This window comes from Gekko japonicus, unplaced genomic scaffold, assembly GCF_001447785.1.
Source record: "Gekko japonicus isolate JY-2015 unplaced genomic scaffold, Gekko_japonicus_V1.1 scaffold2240, whole genome shotgun sequence".
NCBI classification, from domain to species: domain Eukaryota; kingdom Metazoa; phylum Chordata; class Lepidosauria; order Squamata; family Gekkonidae; genus Gekko; species Gekko japonicus.
In genome coordinates, this window is record NW_015165885.1 from 232,177 (window position 1) to 247,085 (window position 14,909).

The window sequence follows — 14,909 nt, forward strand, 5'->3', positions numbered from 1 at the left end:
GAAGAGCCAGCCCTGTCCGAAGACGTTTCCGTGGTCATGTGGCCGGCATGACTAAACACCAAGGCGCAGGGAACGCTGTTACCTTCCCACCAAAGTGGTACCTATTTATCTACTTGCAATTTCTTGCTTTTGAACTGCTAGGTTGGCAGGAGCTGGAACTAGAGACGGGAGCTCACTCTGTCTTGCGGCACCCGGGTCTCGAACGGCTGAACTACTGACCTTCCACAGCCTGCAGTTCAGCGTCTTAACCACTTGAGCCACCACAGCTCCCAGGGGTAGAAAAGAATAAAAGTCCAGTAGCACCTTAAAGACTGACAAAATTTGTGGCAGGGTATGAGCTTTCATGAGTCACTGCTCACTTCTTCAGATAGCAGTGGCTCATGAAAACTCATACCCTACCACAAATTTTGTCAGTCTTTAAGGTGCTACTGGACTCTTATTCTTTTCTACTGCTACAGACAAACATAGCTACCTATCTCAATCTATTCCCCAGTGGTATGAGTGGCAGAGCTGACTGTTGCAAGTACAAAGTTAAAAAGTTCATTATAGGCACTAATTGTGGGCTTAGTTCCATTCATATGACTCATAGCTGGGAAGCAGCCCACACAAAGGAAAATACGATTATCACTTTATATGAAATAAGTCCAGGTTACATAGCAATCACAGTTTGTTTGCAAAATAAAAATATACTAACTGTGCCAGCAGTGAAATGTCTATTAAGGTCAGTTTTGCAGTGATATTATACTAGAATGTTCACTAATATTACCTGATCCTGTATATCTTAAAACAAATCATGTATGTAACAAAGCAACAATAATTTTTACTCCAACAAAATGAGCTCTTGAAGTTATGTGGAACTGAAGAGAGTCTGGTATCAGATATTGTAAGGATGCAGAATTGAACCGTTGCGTTGAGAAAGAGCGTATCGAAACGAGCGGTAAAACTCCGGGGAAGTTCGTCCCGTTGTCTTGACGTCGTCTTTGAATATTGATGGCATCCCTTGTTGAAAAACAGAAAGATTAAAACAGCTTGAAGTTACCAACAAGAGTCTACTGATTCTAACAATTTTTGTTATTTGTATGCACTTGTTGCAGTAATTGTGTATATTGTATCCTAGTTATACTGCTGCCCCCCCCCCTCCTCTAGATCTTGGAAGCTAAGCAGGGTTAGTACTTAGATCAGGGACCACCAAGGAAGATTCTGCAGAAGAAAGTGATGGAAAACCACCTCTGCTTCTCACTTGCCTTGAAAGCCCCTTGCTGGGCCCACCATAAGGCAGCTGCTACTTGACAGCATTGATGTACGTCTACCCAGACTTGCTAACTTTATATAACATTTCTGTTCATGGCAAATTAACCTGAAGACAACTGATGTCAAACAGGACACACAGTTGCCTAAAGAAAGATCGGGGGCAGGATATGCCCACAGCTAGGGCCGTGGTGGCTCAGTGGTTAAGGCGCTTAGCTGCGGACCGGAAGGTCAATAGCTTTCGCAGTTCAAGACCCAAGTGTTGTATGATGGAGTGAGCTCCCGTCTCTGGTCCCAGCTCCTGCCAACCTAGCAGTTCAAAAGCAAGAAATTGCAAGTAGATAAATAGGTACCACTTCGGTGGGAAGGTAACATCAGCAGAAAGTATGTCAGCAAATTGTGACTTTCTCACTTCTCCTTCCTCATGGAGCCAAAAATGCCCCCCCCCCATTACTGCTTCTGGGGGACAGGGAAAGCCCGAGAACAGAATGAAGGGTGAATCAGAGGTCTGTAGGGGGGATTGGCAAAAATTGCCCGCCCCCTTCAGTCTGAACTAACCCTCTGTGGGATTCAGGCCTTGGTCCTCTGCCTCATATGCTGTTTCTTCAGATAACAGCTTATGTGTTGTTATGTCTAAACGATCTGACAGAACAGTAAAATCAAATATTCTATGGATAACATTTCGGAAATGTACTGTGTGCATACAAACAAAAGGAAAAAATAGATCTTTAAAGTTAAGAACTAGGATTTGAAAATTTTAAATTTCCTGGGCTAATTTTTATACTGATTACCTAAAAAATCTAACTTACTGAGGGAAGGCAAATTAAACTCCATAAAATTCCCTGATTGGCTGTACTCAACAAAGGAACAAGTTCTGTCTTTTCCTAATCGATACTGTTATGCAGTTTGCTCCATCAACTGCAGTGTCCTAATCCTTGCAAAGCTTGATTACAGAACAGCAGGGATATCATCCAGGGGGCTAATGCCTCCAAAAATTGAAATTCTATGAAATCCATCACACTGCTAAACCAGTCAAATCACTTTCCTTGTTTCTCTGACCCATCCACGCTCTTCCCATGAAAGCCCCTCATATCGGCACATTGGAACCCTCATGTTCAGAGGCAACATGCCTCTGAATACCTGATGATGGGCTATGGCCTTCATGCCATCTTTTGAATTCCCTTGAGGCATTTGGCTGACCAGTCTAGAAACAGAAGACTATACAAATGTAGATAAGTGACTTGCAAAAAACACCATAGCCTTTCATAGCAAACGTAAGATCAGAGTTCCAAATATTTCTACATCAATTTATTTCCCCAGAATATTCAAATCTTACCCAAATCCACCCCAGGCTATAGCAATTCTCTATCCACTCCCACTTCCTGTGCCTTAATGAGCTAGGATTCAAAGTGTAATCCTGAACAGAGCTACACCTTTCTTCCATGGATTTAGAAGGGTGTCACTCTCCTTAGAGTCACACTGTCAGAGAAAGGGGGCACAGCTGCTGTCCAATCAGCAGTCACCTGACAGTGCCGCAGCAGCTAGCCTTTTTTTTTCAGCATTCCTTTGTCCTCTTTCAGCAGCATCAGCTCTGAATCACTCTATTTTTTTAAAAAAAAAAATCAGTAATCCCAGTCATGTTAATTTTGAAGGGCTAATTTTCCAGAATGTCAAGTATCAGCATTCTGTGCATGTTTAAAGAAGATGCAACAGATGTAATCAAGAACCCTGCCTGACACAGGCACAAAAATACAGAATGACCTTAATGATTGCAGACTCTTGGCTTTGGTTAGTCAGGGCATAGATCATAATTTTATTGTCAGGGACTGCTTGTGTGCATGGGAAGAAGCAGATGACTCACAATTAGGTAGGAGGTGCATAAGAATTTACCACAGCAGCTTCGACTGTAACCACCAGTCGCAGGGTAGATTCAGCATTACCACAATCACCGCCACTAAAACGAAACAAAGAGCAGGCAGAATGAGCTTATTACCTGGCTGGAGATGACAGATGGCCTCCCCTCCTCCCCATGTGGTCACAGCTACTGCTAGGTGGTCTTTCGAGTGGTTATGATGTACTTCCTAGATATTTGTTTCTGCTACCTTTGGTTGTTGTTTTCCAAGCATAGCTCATTCAGGGCAGTGAGCAAAAATGGTTTGAATCTTGTTATCCGTAATGCATCAGATGCAAAGAAGAAAATAGTAGGCTTTGATTTTAAAATCTCCAGAAGCGTTGCATTGCATGTATATCGCACTGATGAAGTTGAGGTCATCCAGACATGAAGGACTTTGGTGTGGGATGCAGCTATTGCCTTAAGTAGTTTAAATGCTGTGCAGCTGGATCCTATCCTCACCTGGCGCTGTTTGTGGTACAACTAGAGACTTGCGGCCCAACAGTTACCACGGCATCCTGTGCAATGCACATGGTTAGAGGAATGTTTGAAAGGTTCGCTTTCATTGCTTATTCTGAGAAACACCCACATATCCAAAAGGCCTGATGCAAACTTCCTTTTGTGCCACTACTACAGATGATGATCTCAACAAGGGTTTAAATTTATTACCTATTTCTGGCTTGCTGTGCAGAAACACCATTTCCCTGTTTGCAGTATCATGCTGATGACTTCCACTCTGTAATTAAAACCAGTATGCAACATTTCTGAGAATTGCCATGAATAAGCAGGGACTCCTGGTTGGGATCCCACCCCCACCCCCCAGTTCATTCTCCACTCCATCTTTGGTCTGGTCTCCAACTCTTCCCCCGTGCAGGGACCTGAGATTAACTCTTGGAGGAGAGGGAACCCCCTCCCTGCACTCTTCTTTCCTGCCCCCCTCCCCACCTCTCTGGCCGCCCACTCATCTAGGATTGCCAATAGGGTTGCCAGATCCAGGTTGGGAAACTCCTGGAGATTTGGGGGGTGGAGCCTGGGGAGGCCAGGGACCTCAGTGGGGTACAATGCCAGAGTCCAACCTCCAAAGCATCCATTGCCTCCAGGGGATGAGCTATAATTCTCTGGATCCCCAAGTCCTGCCTGGAGGTTGGCACCCCTAGTTGCCAACATCAGACTGTGAAATTCCTGGAGATTTGGGATGGAGCCTAAGGAGAGTGAAGTTTGGGGAGGGCAGAAAGCTTAATTGGGATGCAACGCCATAGAGTTCATGCTCCAGCGGAACTGATCTGTGTAGTCCGGAGATTACTTGTAATACTGGGAGGAAACAGGGTTGTACTTACCTGTAACTGTTCCACATCAGTGTCTTCTGTGCAGCCCCACATTGGGAGACTGCGCTTGCACAGGCCAGCCATGGACAGACTTTCTCCCAGCTAAAAAGCCCCTAGGAAGCATCCTTCCTCTCTGGAGCCAGAGTAAACACTTTTTCCCACCCAAGCCATCACATGCTCTGGAGGCAGGGCACCCCCCCTTCTTCCTCCGTTGCTGCCAAGCCGCCACCAGTGATCACACGAGTAAGCATAGCACGTGAGAGCTCTAAGAGGGGCAGGAGGGATGGAATGTGTGTCTGCACAGAAGATGTTGATGAACAACAGTTACAGGTAACTGCAACCCTGTTTTCATCTTTCGTCTTCGGTGCAGCCCTACATTGGGACATTAGTGAGCTACTCACCAAAAGAGGCAGGGTGAGGCTCTCCCTGGAAAAACAACTGTACTGTGTCTTTCCTTGTTTGCAGGTCCAACACACAGTGCTTGACAAAATATCCTCCATTGAACACATCGCAGCTTTGCAGATGTCCACTAGAGGGACTGTCCTGTGGAGCCTTCCACAGCTGAGGAAACTTGGGCTCTTGTGGAATGTGCCATTATCTGCAAGGGGCACTATTAAGTATTGAGACAAGGCAGCTCTTTTCATAACAACATGCTTCTTTATTGAGCTTCCAAACCAAAGACACAGGCTCAACAGGAGCCAATTTATACTTGTAAAAACCACACCCACCTTAAACATCAACCAATACCAAGTAGGCAGCCAGAATCCTTCATTTGCATGAACTATATACAGTGTAACTAATGACAGTACAGCTATTGGGTTATAATCAACAAATATGATTGTCCATTACCAGTAACACAACCAATAGTCTTGAAGGCTTTTGGAGCCTTGCTCAGACTCAAGCTCCACCAGTACATAACACCCCTCCCCCCTAAGTTTGTGATAGGTAAAGGTAAATCTTTCCCATGCTCGAAAGCCAGTTGAATCCGACTCTAGGGTGTAGTGCTCATCTCCGTTTTCAAGCTGAAGAGCCAGCACTGTCCGAAGACGTTTCCATGGTCATGTGGCCGGCGTGACTAGACGCCAGGGTGCACGGAACACTTACCTTCCCATCGAAGTGGTACCTATTTATCTACTTGCAATTTCTTGCTTTCGAACTGCTAGGTTGGCAGGAGCTGGGACCAGAGACAGGAGCTCACTCCGTCATGCAGCACTCAGGTCTCAAACTGCTGAACTACCAACCTTCCGATCTGCAGTTCAGTGTCTTAACCACTGAGCCACTGCAGCCCCTTAAGTTGGCGATACCCCATTGCAAACAAAGTCTCTACGGTATGTAGAGGGATGATGTACCCGCTGTGACCTGAGCAAACCTTCTGTTGTAGAAGCACCACTGATGGGTGCCCCGGCATGGGCAGCGGGCTCTACCCTGCTAGCAGGAGTGAACTACCTGGAACCGACCAGGAAAGAGGCGATCCTGGATCTGGTCCTAATAACGCCCAAGACCTGGTAAGAGATGTAAGAGTGATTGCACCACTTGGGAACAGTGACCATAATGTTATTGAGTTCAACATTTGTATAAATAGGGAATTGGCCAAAAAGACTGACACAACCACTTTTACCTTTAAAAGGGGTAACTTCTCTGATATGAGGGGACATGTGGGGAGAAAACTGAAAGGAAAAGTAGAAAGGGCCAAAACCACTGGGGAAGCTTGGAAACTATTTAAAACTACGATCCTAGAAGCTCAAAAAATATATATATACAGCAGGTTAGGAAAGGCACAAATAGGTATAGAAAAAAGCTTGCATGGTTCACAAAAAAAGTAATGGAAGCTGTAAAAGGTAAAAGGGATTCCTTTAAGCTAGTCTCAGTGAGGCTGATAAAAGGGAAAACAGGCTGTGGCAAATAAAAAAGGAGGTCGACGTCCAAACGTTCCAATACTGGATCCGGCTTAAATGGGGCCGAAGTTGAAAGAGCCTTCTCCTATAGCTCAGCCTTTAGGCGGGATGTCCTGTCGGAACGTGCCTTGGGTGTAATGCCCTGGCAGATCTTGCAAGTGGCTACGTTGTGCGATTCAACCAGATAAAGGAGAGAGAGATCATGCTTGTCACTATGGGTCATCTTAGTGGCACATTTTGAGCAGTTCTTGAAAAGCACCTTGGCCGTGATGTCGGGGACCACAGGCCGTTGAAAACTGGAGGGACTCAGGGTAGGGACTCAGGGTAGGCCAACAAGAGTCACCTCCCCCAGTCAGATGGATCTCCTGCAGGAAGAAAGTAGTCCTACCGGTAGGAGAACTAGGAGGAAAACCCTCAAAGTAAAAAAATGACAGAAAAAACTCCAAAAGCATTGAAGAAAAGATTGTATCAAAACAGCAATGCTGGGAAGCTCCTATCTCGTGGTGGTAAAAAAAGGAACGGAGGGAGAAGGGGGCACCCTGTCTCCGGAGCATGTAATGGTTTGGGCAGGAAAAGCTGTTGACTCTGGCTCCTGGGGGGGGCACCCCACTAGGGGCTTTTTAGCTGGGGGAAAGTCTGTCTGTGGCTGGCCTGCACAAGTGCAGTCCTCAAATGTGAGGCTGCACTGAAGACAGAAGATGAACTCCAGGCCCCAGTTGGAGGTTTGCAACCCTATGCTCAACCCCTCCCCATCACTGTGCCTACCATCCCACCTGATCCCCTGCTGCTCTGCATACCCAACTTTAGGGAGTAGTGGAGACAGTAGCTCCTGATCTCCTCCTCCCATTCACACGCAGCACTATCTCCTCCTATTCCCTTGGTACTCCAATGGAGGACCATTGTCTACTCTTGTCTGCTCATCCATTGTGGGGGTATTTTAACCCCCCTCCATTTATTTAAATTTTTAAGATTTTCCTGCAAACATGACAGGGTGGGTCCCCAAGTTTTTTTACGTGGCCCCAATCCATGGAGTTAAGTAACCACAGATAGGACTGTATTGACAATTATGGATGTCAACCATGGTCTACTGCCAAATTCCTCTTTTTCCATTTTCAAATACTGTGTGTCAGCAAACAGAGTTTCTGTTCTCAAAATGCTATTAATAGTACTTGCTGCTTCCCAGACAGTGATTTGTTCTAGGGGCAACACTGGGTCATTTCCCCTTGTATGAGCAAATACTGGTGGTGTGTGGGGGGGAGAGATTGCTCCCCAACATGCTCCAGACAACATCTGATCAAGTGTGGTCAGCCCACACATCACACCGGGTTGCCCACCCTGTGAAGCAACCAAATGCACGTTCTGTGGTTCTCCTCAGTTCCCATGCACTTGGTGACTGATATGAATCAGAACTGTGGTGTGTGTGGAGATGTGGCTTCAGACTTCCACTGTTTGCCCCAAAGAATGCTGTATGGGCCACAAGATAAACCCATATGTATCTCAGGGAACATATAAGTTCCTCAGCAGGCCCCTTCTCCATACACACGACAATCCCAATCCAAACTGGGCATTGGGTATCTGGAAAATGAGGAGAATCTGCAAGTCACATCTGACTGTTACACAGGGTGACCCCAGACTCAGCATGTACTCCATAATGTGTGAATCTCTTTCAAATTCAGACTGTTGTTTCTTGATCTTGTTGTTCTCTCTCTCTCTCTCTCTCTCTCTCTCTCTCTCTCACACACACACACACACACACACACACACACACACACACCCTTTGTAGCTTTTCCCCAGCAGGAAAGATGCTCATTCTCAAGTTATCATTCAAGAACAGTGCTGCAGCACTGAAAACAGAAATCTCACATTGTTTTAGCAAGATGGCTATTTTTATCTCTATCTTAGCAACATGTGGTTAGACATTATAAAATCAAAAATTACAATTAGTAAGTACTTGGATAGCAAAACCAGAAACTAACCCACCAATTCTACATAGTTGTATAGGGCTGGTTCACAGGCTCAAGATGGTTTATTGCTAGTTCAAATGCTCACTCTAACCACGTGCATGATGTAACGTACATGCTGGACATTTGCATGTACTGCCAGACCTTATGTTCTCTCGCCGACCTTTTTGAGTTGGACAGATCATGGCCATGGAGCAAACATGCATACTGATTTGCCCCTTCCAGCAGATGTTATGCTGTGCATGAAGAGACAGGTGTGCAAACTCATTAAAGTCTCCCCCTGTTCAGGACCCATCCTAGAGCTTTTGCTTTAAAATGATAAACAGCAACTCCCCTAATATGCAGCCTCCCTCCATCCTCCTGCACAGTGTACTCTTGAGGCAGTGCTGGTTAATATGAAGTAGCCAGTGTGATGCAGTGGTAGTCAGAATATCAGACGCAGATGGGAATTTCTCCTTCTGCCACAAAGCCAATCACAGGTTGGATGAGGGAATTAAATGGGGGGGGGGGAGGAACCATATATTCTGCCCTGACCTCCTTGGGGGAAGGTATGATGGCTCTGTCCACTTCCCTTCCTCAGAGGCAAGATTTTCCCTCCATTTTTCTTTCCCTTTACTGACTGAGCCCCCCAGTAATGTGGCTGTCCCAGTATGATATTTTGGCTGTTGGCTCAGCCCAGGAACCTGAGGGAAAGGTCAGGATCACCCTTTAACTTAAACCACTGAAAATGATGCTTGAAGCATTTTGAAATTCAAAATTAACAAAATATTTTATTCAACATAGAGCAGAAAGGTCAGGGGAAATCAGGGGCTCAAAGTTCTGAAGTTACTCAGTATAGATAACTCTGAGGTTACATGCACAGTACATGCACAGACTTTAGTTCTTATACTTCAGGCTAAGAGAGTTTCTTAAGCTTTTCACAGTGACTTAAATCTTTATGTTGAGAGGCTTTTGTTCCAGTGTTTCCCCCAAACTCTTCAGAACACTTTCTTTGAGTATTCTCCGACTTTCGGTTTCCAGAAGGCTGGTACACTCTTACCAGTACCCAAACCCCTTCCTTTGAAACACCAGTACTTGTCTTGAGTTTTGAACTGGCTCATGAATGCCAAAAAAAGCAAAACCCCACCCCTGATTCTTAAGGTTTCTAGAAGTAGTTTTGAACCACACCAGACCAGGGATCTTTGCACTCTTCAGAGCTGGCTCCCCTGTTTAGACTGGGTAGGGAATTTTCTTCTCTCTCTGGAAGATCTATCCCCTTTTGTTGGCCCGAATGGGAGTGTTCACCTACTCCCCAAACTTCCTTGCCAACTTTCCCCCAATTCTCCTGTCTGTGTTAAACTGCTCTCAGTCAGGGCTGAATTCCGAAACTGTCAGTACTTGACTTCTCAGCTAGGGCTGAAATCAGACTAAATCCTCCTTAGCATCGAGTTCTGAAGTCTTTCTCTGTTCAGCTGATGCTAACCAATCAGATCTCTTGGAGCAGCCTGTCACTCAAGGCTTTCTGGCTCTGTGAAGAATTAACCTTTCACAGTCCTTTATTTGTTTACACAGCACTTCTAAGCTTTTATATGTGCAGTCCGTCACAGAAGGGTGACCTGAAAATGTAATAGGCAGCTCACTTTGCAAAGGTGCTCAGAACAACCACACACAAAAAATCTTATATCCAAATGCCTTTTTCATTTTCACAAACCTGTTTGAATCAGTCTAGTAAGCAGAGGTCATTTCGGTGGGGAACGCGGGGGAACACAGTTCCCCCGGGTGAGGTACGGGGGGAGGGGCACATGACGAAGCCCCGCCCCCTGCTTCTGGCCGCCCCGCTTCTGGCCCTCATTCAGCCAGGAGGAGGCAGGAGAAGAGGGAGGGTAAGTTGCTTCCTCCCCGCCTCTCCCCGCCTCTCCCCACCCCTGCCTGCCTGGGGCCAGGGAGGGCCTTCGCGGGCTTCCTCGCACTCCCGCCAGCCTTGCAGGTTCACCGCCGGGCCCCTGATGTCAGGGGGTGTGGCATATGCTAATGAGTTATGCTAATGAGTTCCCCTAGCTCTTTTTCTACGAAATGACCCCTGCTAGTAAGAATACCAGTTTAGCCAGAACTTCACACAGCAGGGAACTGTATTGAATCATTCCATGATCCATCAGATTCTTCTTTGAATCCCACCTGTTTACCTTCATCCTGGTTCCAAAGTGTAAACATGTGTAACTGCATCAGCTGAATTGTATTTCCCATTATGCATTTCAGATGGTAAAAACCGTGTGGGTGGGGGAACTGTTTTTTGTTTATGAAACCCTATACGGTGTTGAGCTTCATACCATTCCTCCAAACCGTTTTATGATGCTTTTTGTATATTTCTTGCCACCTTGTGGGGAAAACAGAAAGCAACAGATGCCTTCATGCTTGCAGAGGCAAAAAACATTCTTCTGAAGGTGTCAGGAGTAATGCCAAATTAGAATGGTCCAGAATTCTTTATAATGGAAAATGCAAATATATCGGTTATTCCATACTGGACAGCTAAAATTGTTTTGCTGACAATTTTAAATGAGACTGATGTATTTGCAGATCTGCTTCCTGTGCCGCCCCCACCCCCCCACACTCAACTTCTGTTTCCTCCTGTCATATTATTATTCCTCTGGTCTTCTGCAGATGTTTTCTTTTCCTAGGTTTATGCCACTCCCTTTCCACACACAACTTCTTGGAGTGATTTTACATACTCCCATATTCTTGCAAAGGTAGCCAGCGTGGTGTAAAAGTTCCTGCATCAGACTAGGGCCAGAGAGACCCAGGTTAGAATTCCATGGAAGCTCACTGGGTGACCTTGGACCAGTCAAGTCTTTCACACCCTAACCTACATCACAGTGTTGTTGCTGTTGTGAGGATGAAATGGAGGGAAGAACAATTTGGATACCCACTGGGGGGGAGAGGAAAGCAGGAGCATCACCTGCTAGAGTTTTAGAACCCAGCACAGGCAACAGGTAAGGACTGAGAAAGGAAAGAAGGATAAGAACATAAGAACATAAGAGACGCCAATGTTGGATCAGGCCAAAGGCCCATCCAGTCCAACACTCTGTGTCACACAGTGGCCAGAAATACCAGTGCCATCAGGAGGTCCAGCAGTGGGGCCAGGACACCAGAAGCCCTCCCACTGTTGACCCCCCCCAAGCACCAAGAAGACAGAGCATCACTTGCCCCAGAGCCCCTAGCTATACCTTGTGGCTAATAGCCACTGATGGACCTCTGCTCCATATGCTTATCTAATTCCCTTTTGAAGCCGTCCATGCTTGTAGCACCTACCACTTCCTGTGGCAGTGAATTCCATGTGTTAATCACTCTTTGGGTGAAGAAGTACTTCCTTTTATCCGTTCTAACCCGACCGCTCTGCAGTTTCATGGAGTGCCCACGAGTTCTTGTATGTGGTTATTGTGTTCAAGACTGATGGGTGGAACTCAGACAGGGTTCAGGTGTCATGGACTTTGATTATTAATGGTATAGATTCTTGAACAGTAAATCTGAGAGTTTGCTTTTAGTTTTCAAATTTGCAAATGTATGCTTTTTAACTGATTCAGCTTTGCTCTCACTGTCCAACCGTATGAATAAATGGCCTTATGCCTAGATGAAATCTTAGAAACAGAGGAATGAACAGTTTTGAAACAAATGTTCTCTAGAAAATGGCATTCAGTGCTCAGAGGAGTCCACATCACACCTTTAGAGGAAACAAACTGGATTGTCTTCACAGAGATATGTGATAATTGGGCACATATAACGTAGCCATACCCTAAATCCCCTGAATCTCTCAGATCTGGATTGTGGTGAGACTATTTTATCTTCTCTGGCAAGAATCTTAGAACTTGTATTTTATCTTTTAAACTGCAGATAGAATAAGAGATTGCATGTATATTATTTCTAAGTTCATTGATATACACTTGTCCTTTTGTGTGTGATTCTTGTATATTTAATAATTTCAAGAGTAATCAGACTGCTTTTAAATAAAAAAAATCTTAAAAGACAACATTGAGTGCTCTTTGTTTGGGATACAAGGTTTTTACTTGACACTGGAATAAATGAACTTCTGACCTCTTTTCAGTCAAAAGACTGATTCCTTGTAAAAAGATGGGTCATTAGAGAGACTAATTATCTCAATACAGCCCTGTGGCTTATGTGTTCCTTTGGAACAGATAAAGAGACTCTTAGTTTCCATGTGTCTGTTTTGAAGTAATGCTTCCTGCATGGGTGGGATAATACTGTGTTACACAGGCATGGGAGTGGAGAAGGAAGCCAGAGGAAGTATAAATGGGGGTGGGGGCAAGCATGTATAAGCTATGTCTTATTTATCCTGGTGGTAGTGGTAAGTGCCATCAAGTTGCTGACAATTTATGGCAATCTCAGAGGGTTTTCAAGGAAAGAGATGAACAGAGGTGGTTTGCTATTGCCTTCCTCTGTGTAGCAACCCTGGACTTCTGCACAAGTCCAGGCGCTAATCAGGGCCGACCCTGCTTACCTGTCAAGATCTGCCAAGATAGGTCTACCTTAGGGCTATGCAGGCCAGGGCCAATTTTTGTTAGGACATTTTTTTGCACATTGCCACTGACATTTAGCAGGTGAGCACACATCAAAAACTGCAGGCATTCTATGGGGCAAGAAGAATTAACACTGAAATTCTAAACAGAGTTACATCGTTCTTAACCCAGAAAAATAAAGTTTTAGGTCGGTTTATAAAATATTTTCAGCTGTGTTGGTCCATTAGAATTATAAAATTAAAACACTGTAGGATAATATCTTAGAACAAGCCAAAACATTACAGAGAAGTCAGCAAGTTTTGTGGAATTCTTCAGGATGGATAGAACGCTGAAGAAAAACAGTAGGGGAGGGGGAAGGTTGGAGGTTTTTGAGGGTGTGCTAGAAAAGCTGCAGTATGGGCTGTGGTGCAATTTCTGGAGCACAGCAAATGAAAATTCAGAATAGAAACTTCCTTTTATGACTCATGAAAGTGTACACATGCGATGGGGATTGCACTATGTGTGGGAAGGCCATTTTGTTAAAAAATGTTTCTGGAGCCTTATTGCATATACTGAACCTGTCCTGGATAGCATTTAAAATAAAGATGTAATTAAATAAGTTGCAATTTCACCCAACATATTTTAAAAGCTTATTTTGAAGAAAAACTCCAGGCAACCTGGGTCCCACATCTCTTGTGGGACTTCTTAGATGTATTTGCCTGCCAAGCAGTCTGCTCCCCTTCGCCAGGGACTCTTCTCTTTGGAAGGTAGCTTTTACCCCCAACAATGCTTCACCCTCTTGTGTCTCTGATCTCTTTAAGAATGCTTCACCTCTTTATTTCCTAGCTCTTGTGTGTGATATTTCATTGATTAGCTGAATATATTAGGGTTATTTTCTTAATAAAATTCATAAAAGATATTCCTGTCTGCTGTCTGTGCCGCTCCAAGAGGGTTCTACATAAGAACATAAGAGAAGCCAATGTTGGATCAGGTCAATGACCCATCCAGTCCAACATTCTGTCACACAGTGGCCAAAAATTCCAGCTGCTTGTTTTTCAAGAACAGCTGTGCCAGAAGTATGGCTTGCCCAAGGTCATCCAGCCAGGTGCAAGTGGAGGAGTGGGGAATCAAACCCGGTTCGCCCAGGTTAGAGTCCGCACACTTAACCACTACACCAAACTGGCTCTCTAAGGGCAAGGGGGACAAGGGCAAGATTTATACTTGACAACAGAGGAACTGGCTGACATCAATCTCATTAACTTGTAAGGAAACTGAGGAGCTGACAGACAGGACAATAATTGAGTGGAGCTGATTGGGTTATAGCTATACACTTTCCAGAAATATAAATTAAAATATAAAGTATTTCATTCCACTCTATGGTTTGTGATTCCCATTGCATAACACTGACTCCATTCTGGAGTCAGTCCAGAGCACTGATTCTATTCCAAGGGACAATAATTCCACTCTGGGAGCCATCATTCCAGTCCCATATCACTTCTCTACTCCCAGGGGCTGTCATTCCAGTCTCAGAACACTTCTGCTACTCCCAGGGGCTGTCATTCCACTCTGCAACCTGGCATTCCTGTACTAGAGCACAGATTCTGCTCCCAGGGGCTATCATTCCCCTATGGGGGCTGTTATTCCAGTCCCAGAACACATATGCTAATCCCAGGAGCTGTCATCCCACTCTGCAACCTGTCATTCCAGACCCAGAGCACAGATTCTGTTATTCCACTCTGGGGGGCATCATTCCAGTCCAAGATCGCTTCTCTACTCCTAGGGGCTGTCATTCCAGTTCCAGAACACTTCTGCTAATCCCAGGGACCGTCGTTTTACTCTATGGGTTGTCATTTCATTCCCAGGACACTTCTACTTCTCCAGAGGGGGCTGTCATTCTACTCTGGGCCTGTCATTCCAGTCCCAGTGAACCTTAACAATTGCTAGGTGCTGTCATTCCACTCTGGGGGCTGTCATTCCAGTCCCAAGGTAGTCTATTTGGGCCCAGAGACCTTAATAGAAAATCCACTCCGCATTTTCTTTGTAACTTTTTTCCCTCCTGCAATGTATTCCAATGGAGCCCAAGCAAATCAATTGGCATTCCT